Genomic DNA, 9,714 nt, shown 5'->3' with positions numbered 1-9,714 from the left:
AAATCCCAAATTCAACTGCCCTTCAGCAGACTAGGCAATAATATTCCCCAAACCCACCTCCCCTCGGCCCCCTCCACTCCATTCGCTAAACCAAAGCCGCCCTCCCCGCCGCGCTGATACATCGGCGCCGCGGTTCATCGAGGGGTGCATGACGATCCTCTCACTCCAACAGTACGCTCTCGTAGACTGTCGTCCTCCAGCTGCGCCGCCACCGCTGGTGACATTCTTGTGGAGACACACGATGGTCAGCTTCTCCCATAGTACGCACATTCTAGACTGAGGCCCCATGCATGTCGGAGTAGCGCTGAATGTTAGCTGATAGATGCTGTTAATCTCATTTTTTGCCGAAATAGTTTACAGTAAATATGATCTGCTTAAGTAGGTTCCTTGCGCTGTTCTGCACTGAATTTTCTTTGCTGAGATGGCATGCCACGCCCGATTAGTTGCTAAAATATCCTGCCATATATTTATTGTGAAGTAGATTGCCGTGGTCTAGTAGCCAATCTGTTAGGTGAAATACCTCGACACTATTTTACACTCGATCTTTGTTGCTGAATTGGCCTTTGATGGCTGTGTGCCCGGCCTCATTGACTGCTGAAATAGCATGCCATAATTTAGCACACAAATCTGATTGTTGAATTAGCTTTACATATATTTCGTTACATAGATCTGCTTGTCCAAATATCTTGCCACAACTTTAGACATTGACCTAGGTAATTTTTTCTGGACTTTATGAATAGCATATATGTTTTTCCTGTAATATCTAGTAGAAGAAATAATTTTTTTCTAACAGATGGACATGACTTGGATAACTTATGCTCGAATATTCTCCGCTGCATATGTCGAGGGGGTTGAAAACTTCATGAACTTTATCAGAGCTGAGAACGGTGGCCCAAAATCAAATGTGCTCTGCCCATCTAGCAGTTGTATGAATTCAGTTACAAGACCCCAGTCAACTCTGCAAAATCATCTACACTTTTATGGGATGTTAGTCACATATACTAGGTGGGTTCATCATGGTGAAGCTGTGAACGTCAATGTTACTGACTATGTGGAAGCAGTAGATCACCATCTTGATCTGCGTGATGCTTAGGTGGAAGAGGAGGAGGAGGTGGTGGTGGTGGCGGAGCCAGTGAGTTTGACCAACATTGAAACAATGCTACGAAATCATTTTGTTAACTTTCACCTGCACAAGAAAAACGGTGGGCCCGCATGTTGGAACAATGCAATGTGGCAGTCACCCCAGGAAATAAGTCGTTAGTATTCTCATCTACGGTCACCTTTCTTCAGGTGAAGACATCTGAGTAGATGACCAACAAATCATGCGATGCGATGTTGGCTGCTTTCCGCAAATCTTTCCCAGATGCGTCTGAGCTGCCACACACCTATAGTAAAATGAAGAATTTCCTTCGTGCAGTTGGAATTGGATATGATATGATCCATGTTTGTAACAATAATTGTGTTCTGTTCCGGAAAGATTAAGCCAACTTAAGTCAATGCCCAAAATGCAAATCTCAAGATGGAAAGATGGCGGTGACGTGAAGAGGATTCCTCATATTGTTCTGAGACATTTTCCAATTATACCAATATTGCAGAGGTAGTTCCATGATGTTGAAACAAGAGAGGATGTACTGTGGCATTCTAGGAACCAGGAGTACAGATATCAAAATGTAATGTGCCATCCATCTCATGGTAGTGACTAGAAAAGCTTCAACCAGAAACACAAAAAGTTTGCTGCAGACCCGAGAAACATTAGACTTGGCTTAGCTATAGATGGAATTAACCCATTTGGCCACCAGAGCGCAACATATAGCATGTGGCCAGTGCTTATTATCCCTTACAACATGGCACCAAATGTCTGCACCAAAGAATCAAAGTACATGATGGCCTTGCTCATCCCAGGTCCAAAAAGTCCTGGAAAGGATATTGATTTATTCATGGAGCCTCTTGTGGAGGAACTTCAACAACTATGGAGGGGTGTTCTCACTCGAGACCTATATAGCAGCCCACCGGCTGATTTCTTCCTATGTGCTATTATAATTTGGTGCATCCATGTCAGAACGACGCATGGTTACAATGCATGTCTTTGCTGTGACAAGAATCCACTTTCATACGCAATACTTAGCAAGATCTGTTCCATTGGGCACCACCATTTCCTTGCCAAGGACAAGCCGTGTCCTACAAAATACCGAAGACATGTGTTCAATGCAAAGCATGAAACCGTGATGCGCCAAACAGGCTCACCGGCGGTGAGTTGCAAGAGGAATTGGAGAAGGTCAGGAATATTACACCAGGAAACCATCCTGACGATGATAGCGGGAAAAGGAAGCATGGTAGGCTAGAAGGAGAGATTATTGTTTACCCGTAGGTCCACTTTGTGGGACTTGGAGTATTGGAAAGATTTGGACTTGCGGCATAATCTTGGTGAGATACACATTGAGAAAAAAAAATGTGACAACATTATCGGCACACTTCTTAATATTGAGGGCAAGACGAAAGATACCTTAAAATTTAGGATTGATTTGACACACCTTTGTAGTAGAACCAATTTGCAGGTGAAGGCTGAGGGTGCATCATGGGATATGGCACTAGCTGTTGTCGGTGTACAAAAGTTGGGGTCCTTTTTGTACCCCTTTACTTGTGCGCGGGCAGTCGCAGCCACACACCTACGGCCACGCTTGGCGGGGCAGAGGAAGCGACGACACAAGACTACCAGAGCAACGCCAAGACAGAGGCACGAGGAGCGAAGGGACAAGGTGGGCTCTCCCTGGCAGGAGCCTTGCCGGGGCAGCTTACCTACCCCCGGCAAGGGCCTTTGCCGGGGCAACTTGCACAACACCAGCAGAGCCGCCACCCTTGAGCCTAAGAGTTCCGACACCATCGACAACACTGGAACCAAGGCTCGGGAGGCGCCTGCATGGTGGCATGCAGATCTTTGTGAAGACCAAGGACATACAATACTAGATGAGGACCAGAAGACGGAACCCCCGGCAAGATCCTTGCCGGGGACGCTCACAAGACCCCCGGCAAGACCCTTGTCGGGGACGCCTGCGAGACCCTATCAAGGCCCTTGCCGGGGACATCTACGGGGCCACAGCCAGGCCCCCACCTGCCAAGGCTCCACCGCCGTTCCAATACAGTAGTCAACCCGCCAACAAGGCAGGCACGTGCGTGGCGATGTGCAGCTTCCAGGCCAACTCAGCAAGCACCTGCGTGGTGGCATGCAGATCTTCATGAAGACTCTACCACCGCACCAACTCAGCAGCCAGCCAGCCAGCATGGTGCTGCTCGCCCAGTCATCCTGGACGCGCATCGGAGCGAGGCGAGGTGGCGACGGATGGGATGAGTTTCCTTGCCATCCCCGATAAAGTGAGAGTGCATGTCGGCAGCGCATTAAATGCGTTTGTCCTACGGTGCCAGGCGATAGACTTGTATACAGTACAAACTTTCCACCTCCTGTGTGCCACTATGGCGACCCCCTTTGGCTATAAAAGGATGCCCGAGGCATACTGGAGGAGGATTTGGGCTTTTTGGAGGCTGCATGCTTTGTAGCTAGTCCAAGAACACCAGATAAACACAAACCAGCAGGAGTAGGGTATTACGCATCACTTGCGGCCCGAACCTGGATAAATTCCCCGTGTTGATCTTCTAAACCCGCTCTTTCCATAGCCTCGTGCCCGCATACCGTAGAAGTGATTCCCCGTGATCCCATAGGTGTCGTTTCCACCGACATCTTTGGCGCGCCAGGTAGGGGCCGCAAGCTGTGAAAATCCGGTTTGGAAGTTAGCGCATCGACTTCATCATCACCATGGCCCCCAAGAAGAAGGGGATCATAGCGATCGGGTCGTCCGGAGCCGGCCCGTCTGCGCCAGCGTGGGCAGGCGACCAGGTGGCCGCGGATGGTGCCCGAGACGTGGCCCGCGAGCATCCACGACACTCTGGCAATCGGAGCCAGGCGAGCGACGTCGTTCGAGTCCAAGACGACAAGCCACGCACCGCTGGGTCCGGGGGCGGGGCCGTGCTGCTCACGGGCGGCGCGGCAGCCTCTATGGCACTGCAGCTAGCGCCCATGCCGCTGCCTTCCAAGGCCGCGCGGGATGAGCGACACCGCGACGCCGGAGCTCCCGGGCACTGCCGCGGGAAGAGACCTGTGCGCCACTCTCACGACGCACCAGGCCGGCCTGCGCACCCGGACACCGGCGGAAGCGGCGTGCGACTGCGAGACCGTGACAGAGCTCCTTCTAACCTGGTTAGAAGTCGGATCGCGTCACGGTCCATGCAGCTTTCGCCGCCGCCCACACCAGCAGAAGCGCTGGCACGTGTGCAACTTCTCCTCGACTTCCCCCTGCTGCGGAGAAGCTCGACGAGTGGAGGGCCACCATCCGAAGCCTCATCAGCTTCGCCAAGAAAGACGAGCCGCTCCCAGCGGGACCCTCATGCCGGCGTTCTATCGAGCCAGTGCATGCCGGCAGTGGGATTACCGGAGATGTTGTGACCACGGTGCACTCTCCTCCCCCACGGCCGCAACAGCAGCCACCGGCTCGTCGGGCCGACGCCTGTGACAACATTTCCACAGCGTGGTCCGACCCGCGAACCCGTTGCGACCAACGTCGAGTTCTTCGAGAGCGGGCTTAGGAAGATGCTCGAACCACCATCGAGTGATGGCGGGAGGTGCGTCATCAGTTGGATCGGCGTGCGGGGCCTGCTATGGACCACCCAGCACCAGGGGGCTTTGGCGACCTGCCTTACGAGGTGGGTTGTCTGGCCTTTACCCGAGAGTTGTGGCAGTTTGAGTGGCCCTCCCACCGCACGTTCAAGCCTGCTATTGGGGAAAAGTACAACGGCAAGACTCACACGTCGGAGTTCCTCAGCATCTACACCATCGCGATGCAAGCCGCCGGGGCTCGCGACGACAAGGTGCTCGCCAACTACTTTCCGTTGGCGCTTAAGCCCAATGTCATGTCATGGTTAATGCACCTCCCAGTGGATTCCATCTCTTCCTGGTGGGATATGTGTCACGAGTTTGTTGGCGCCTTTACCGGAGGCCACCAAGCTCCTGGCCAGGCTAGTCACTTGCATGTCATCCCCCAGAAGGATGGCGATTCCCTACGTAAGTACATACAAAGATTCAGCCGTGTGCAGTACACCATCCTAGATGATCATCCCACCGATGTCATCAGTGCATTCCATCAGAACGTACGCAACCGTAAGGTGCGGGAAGAGCTGGCGATGAACAAGGTCAAGGATGTAGCCGAACTTTTATGTTCTGGCTGATAGATGTGCTCGGGCTGAGGAAGGAAGGAAGTACCCAGGCAAGGACGCCGGTGCGGAAACCGACTCTACGGACGAAGACGTTGCCGCCCCGACGAAGAAGGGTCGGCGCCACAACAAGAAGCGTAAGGGAAAGACTGTGCTTGCCGTTGAGGGATCCGGCGACCCCGGCGCCGCCAAGAAGGCCAAGGCCGACGACCCCGACAAGGAGCTTGCCGGGTGCGCCGCCTGCCGGGCCTTGGCGGCCGCTGACAAGCCAGGAGGCTCTGACAAGCAGTACTGCAAGATCCACCGCACCAAGGGCCATGACCTCCAGCACTGCCGACAGGTTGAGCTGCTTGCAGATAAGCAGAAAGCTTAATATGAAAGGCGGGACAAGGAGAAGGGTCAAGATGGTGCTGAAGGGTTTGGCAAGAAGCGTGGGGGCCAAGGAGATCGCCACGGCAAAGATAATCCACAAGAGAGGCCCGCTCGGGGCCGCGACAAGAAGGAGGAAGATGATGATCACAACAAGGACGACGAGTCCGGCGAGCACGAATTCTAGAAAGCTACAGAGGCCATGTGCATCGACGGTGGCGCCTCACTGCACACCTCCCATCGCCAAGTGAAGCAGTGGGTGCATGAGATCACTGCGGCAGAGCCATCGTTGATTCCCAGAAGCCACTGAAGTGGTCCTGCACGCCCATCATTTTTGACACTGAGGATCACCCTGATCGCACAACTGCGGTCGGGTGTTTGCCATTGTTGGTTTCACCGACAATATGCAACCTCAAGGTGGAAAAAGTGCTGGTTGACGGTGCGGCCCGTCTGAATTTGATCTCACCCGCTGTGATCAAGAAGCTGCAGATTCCTGATGGAGATCTCGAGGAGATGGGCATGTTTCAAGGGGTCAACCCGAGAAGGAGTCAGCCGAAAGGTAAAATCACGCTGCCCATTACATTTGGGGGCGAGCTGAGCTGTAGGACGGAGAAGATCGTTTTTGATGTCTCCGAGATCCCCTTGCCGTACAACGGGATCCTTGGCCGCCCAGCTCTGGCCAAGTTCATGGCGGCGTCACACTACGCCTACAACACATTGAAGATGCCGGGGCCGCTAACCATCATCACCGTCCCCTCTGACAAGAAAGACACGCTCATCTGCGCTGACCAACTCTACCGAGAGGCAGTTGCAGCAACTGCCGCCAAGGCACTTGCTCCTGCCGCTGAAGCCTAGGGAAGGAAGAAGGTCGACAAGACCCCTTCCAACGAGATCTCTTCTGGCAAGACCTCTTGCACCCACACCGGCAAGCGCGCCTCTTTGGAGTGCTGCGCTCCCGTTGAGGACGTGCCAGAGAGCTCCACCGGCAAGAGCAAGAAGTCCAAGGCTGCACCACCAAAAACAAAGAAGGTGTCCGTCAACGAGGACGGCACAGGCGGGGCATTCACTATAATCTCCACCCTCGACAGCAAATAGGAAAGCGCGTTCGTCGCCTTCCTCCGGGCGAATGTCGATGTGTTTGCATGGAAAGCATCCGACATCCCCGGCATTCCCAGGGAGGTGATTGAGCACCATCTTGCTGTCCGTCCTTATGCGTGGCCCGTTAAGCAGAAGGTCGGGAAGCAGGCTTTGGAGCGACAAGAGTTCATTACACTACAAAAGAAAGACACATCCGTGACATTTTGGGCCGAACGAATTTTTTTTCTGTCATACATATGACACTTCTATGACGATAATTGTGACAAAACCCGGTATCATCATAGATGTGGTGGGCTCCTACTTCTATGAAAAAAAATCATGACAGGAAATGGGCTTTTCATCCTGGGTGGGCCGGAGACGCAGCTGCATGACATTCTTTGGGCCGTCCATGACGGAAAAAACCGTGGTAGAAGCGAGGGCGAGGAAAATTTCGGGGAGTTCCCGGTTACGGTGGGAGGTCGGGGGCCGAGCGATGCGCGTTTCTCTCGTACACGTACGCGCATGTGTGTGAGGCGTTGGCTCTAACTGAACCCGAGCGAGGCGTTGGGCTCTAACTGAACCTGAGCGATTGCACTGCAGGCTACGCGTTTCTGAACCAGAGCGATCGATCGATGGCTGTTAACTGAACCCGATCGAGCGATTCCTTCGCTACTGCTGCTAACTGAAGCCGATCGATGCTGCCTCTGGGATGAACAGTGAGTGTTGCGAGGGGGGGGGGTTGGATGAATAGTGAGCGGTGGCGTTGCCTCTGGATGAACAGGACCCCGTGGTGTGGAGGGCTGGATGAACAGTTGCCGGTGGAGGGGTGCCCGTGGAGGTGTGGTTGAATAGGACCCCGTGGTGTGGAGGGCTGGAGGAACAATAGACGATGGAGGGGTGCCCGTGGAGGGGTGGTTGAACAGGACCCCGTGGTGTGGAGGGCTGGATGAACAGTAGACGGTGGAGGGGTGCCCGTGGAGGGGTGGTTGAACAGTAGCCGGTGGAGGCTGGATGAACAGGAGCCCGTGGAGGCTGGAGGAGGTCGACGATAGCCCGTGGAGGCTGGAGGAGGTCGATGGGAGATGAATAGTATCCCGTGGAGTCCCGTTTTGCGGTACGCCACACCCCTCTCGATGAACAGGACCCCCGTTTCGACCGTAGGAGGTCTGTTTCGTCCGTTTTGTGGTACGCCACACCCCTCCCGATCAACATGACCCCCGTTTCGACCATAGGAGGTAGGTTTCATCCGTTTTGCTGTACGCCAGACCCGTCCCGATGAACAGGATCCCATTTCGAACATGGCCGGTCGAACACAAGGCCGTTTCCTCTGTTCTGCGGTACCCAGACCTCGTTTCCATTGCCTGTTCCGTCCAAGGCCTCCCGATGAACACGACCACGCATTCCGTTCCGACCCAGCTGGTTGGCTCCCACGCGTTCCGTTGCCTCCCGATGAACACGACGCATTCCGTTGCCTCCCCATGAACACGACGACGACGCTGTTTCTCCGTTCCGACCCAGCCATGTCAACAAGCCCTCGCCGTACATATGCGCGAGTAGGCGTTCGAGACCCCGCCCGTATGTACACATACGTGGCCGTATTTTATTTCTTGCACCCTGGCCGCTATACGTATGTGTACATGCTACGTGCGCGCCACTACTACGACACGTGCGCGCCTCTACATCCACCAGTATATATGTACGTACACGTTCGCGACCAGAATGACAACGCTACGTACGCTTCAACCAGGTGGGTCCCGACTGTCAGGCACTTCCTTGCGTGCGAAGATGTAGCTGGTGGGTCCCAGCAGTCAGGGGGGCGAATCGTTTTGTTTTTTTGCCCGAACGCACTTCCTTGCGTGCGAAGGTGTAGCTGGTGGGTCCCAGCAGTCGGGGGGAAACGTTTTTTTCAAAATACGGTGGCCCGTCCGGTGGGTCCCCGCTGTCAGGTGGAGGAATAATTATTTTGCGTATAATAAGGAGGCACTTCCTTGCTGCGGCCGTGGACCCAGCTGTCAGCGTCTCCACGCACAGTACTCTTCCGATGGAAGTCGGTCGTTGACCACATTGACCACGCCGCGCCGAGAGCACCACGGCGGTGGACGACGGCGAGGCCTAGGAAGGGGACGACACGGAGGCAGGGAAGACTCGGCAGTTGTTTCCCACGCGGAGGGGAGTACGACTGTACGAGGGTTTACTGGTTCGTCTGCCGTCGCCGGAGAATAACAGCAGGTGTGGGTGAGTAGAGGGATGGCTAGGCCAGCGATGGGAGTACGGTGGGGCGGTGAGGCCTGCGCGGCAGCACAGCCGGCCGCGGGGAGGAGGGAGCAGGCAGTCCCGCCGGCGCTTGTTTGAGCGGCTGGAGCAGGAAGAGCAGAGATTGAAGAAGCACGACGGCCGTTGGATGGACATCCAACAGTCAGTGCTTGTGCGTCAACCTTTTTTTAGGAAAGCCTCAAATCTGTGGAAAACAGCATACAGCCCATCTGCCATTATTTCTAATAATTTACAGCCCATTTGCTAATTCTTAAGGTTTTTTTTGGAGCCCATATTCTTTTTGTTAGCATTACAGCCCATATTGTGGCCACGGTTAAAAAATTATACGAAATTTTGCATATTTCGGTGCGGTCCGAACTGTTTTTAATCCCGAAATTTCGACTCACATTCAAACTGATTTTAAAAATAAATGTATATCAATATAAAATCCAACAAATTCTCCACGCATAAAAATTAATGTAATTTAAAATCTTGAAATGAAAAAAAAGATATTTGAAACTAATTGCCGGTTTGATGTGTTTTAAAAATGTACAGCCCATTTCTCATTACTGATGGGCCATTTTCTCGGCCAGCCGAATGAAAGCTCTCCTCGTCTTGAAAGATTTGCAGCCCAACAGGCCTGACAAAGCGACTTACTTGGCAAATCACAAAAAAACTGGGCTGTGGCCGTGGACCCAGCTGTCAGCCTCTCCACGTACAGTACTCTTCCGATGGAAGTCGTTCCTTGACCACGTT

Source organism: Triticum aestivum, chromosome 4D (assembly GCF_018294505.1).
Source record: "Triticum aestivum cultivar Chinese Spring chromosome 4D, IWGSC CS RefSeq v2.1, whole genome shotgun sequence".
NCBI lineage: Eukaryota > Viridiplantae > Streptophyta > Magnoliopsida > Poales > Poaceae > Triticum > Triticum aestivum.
The sequence above is the reverse complement of the archived record's forward strand: the minus strand, read 5'-3'. Positions refer to the sequence as shown.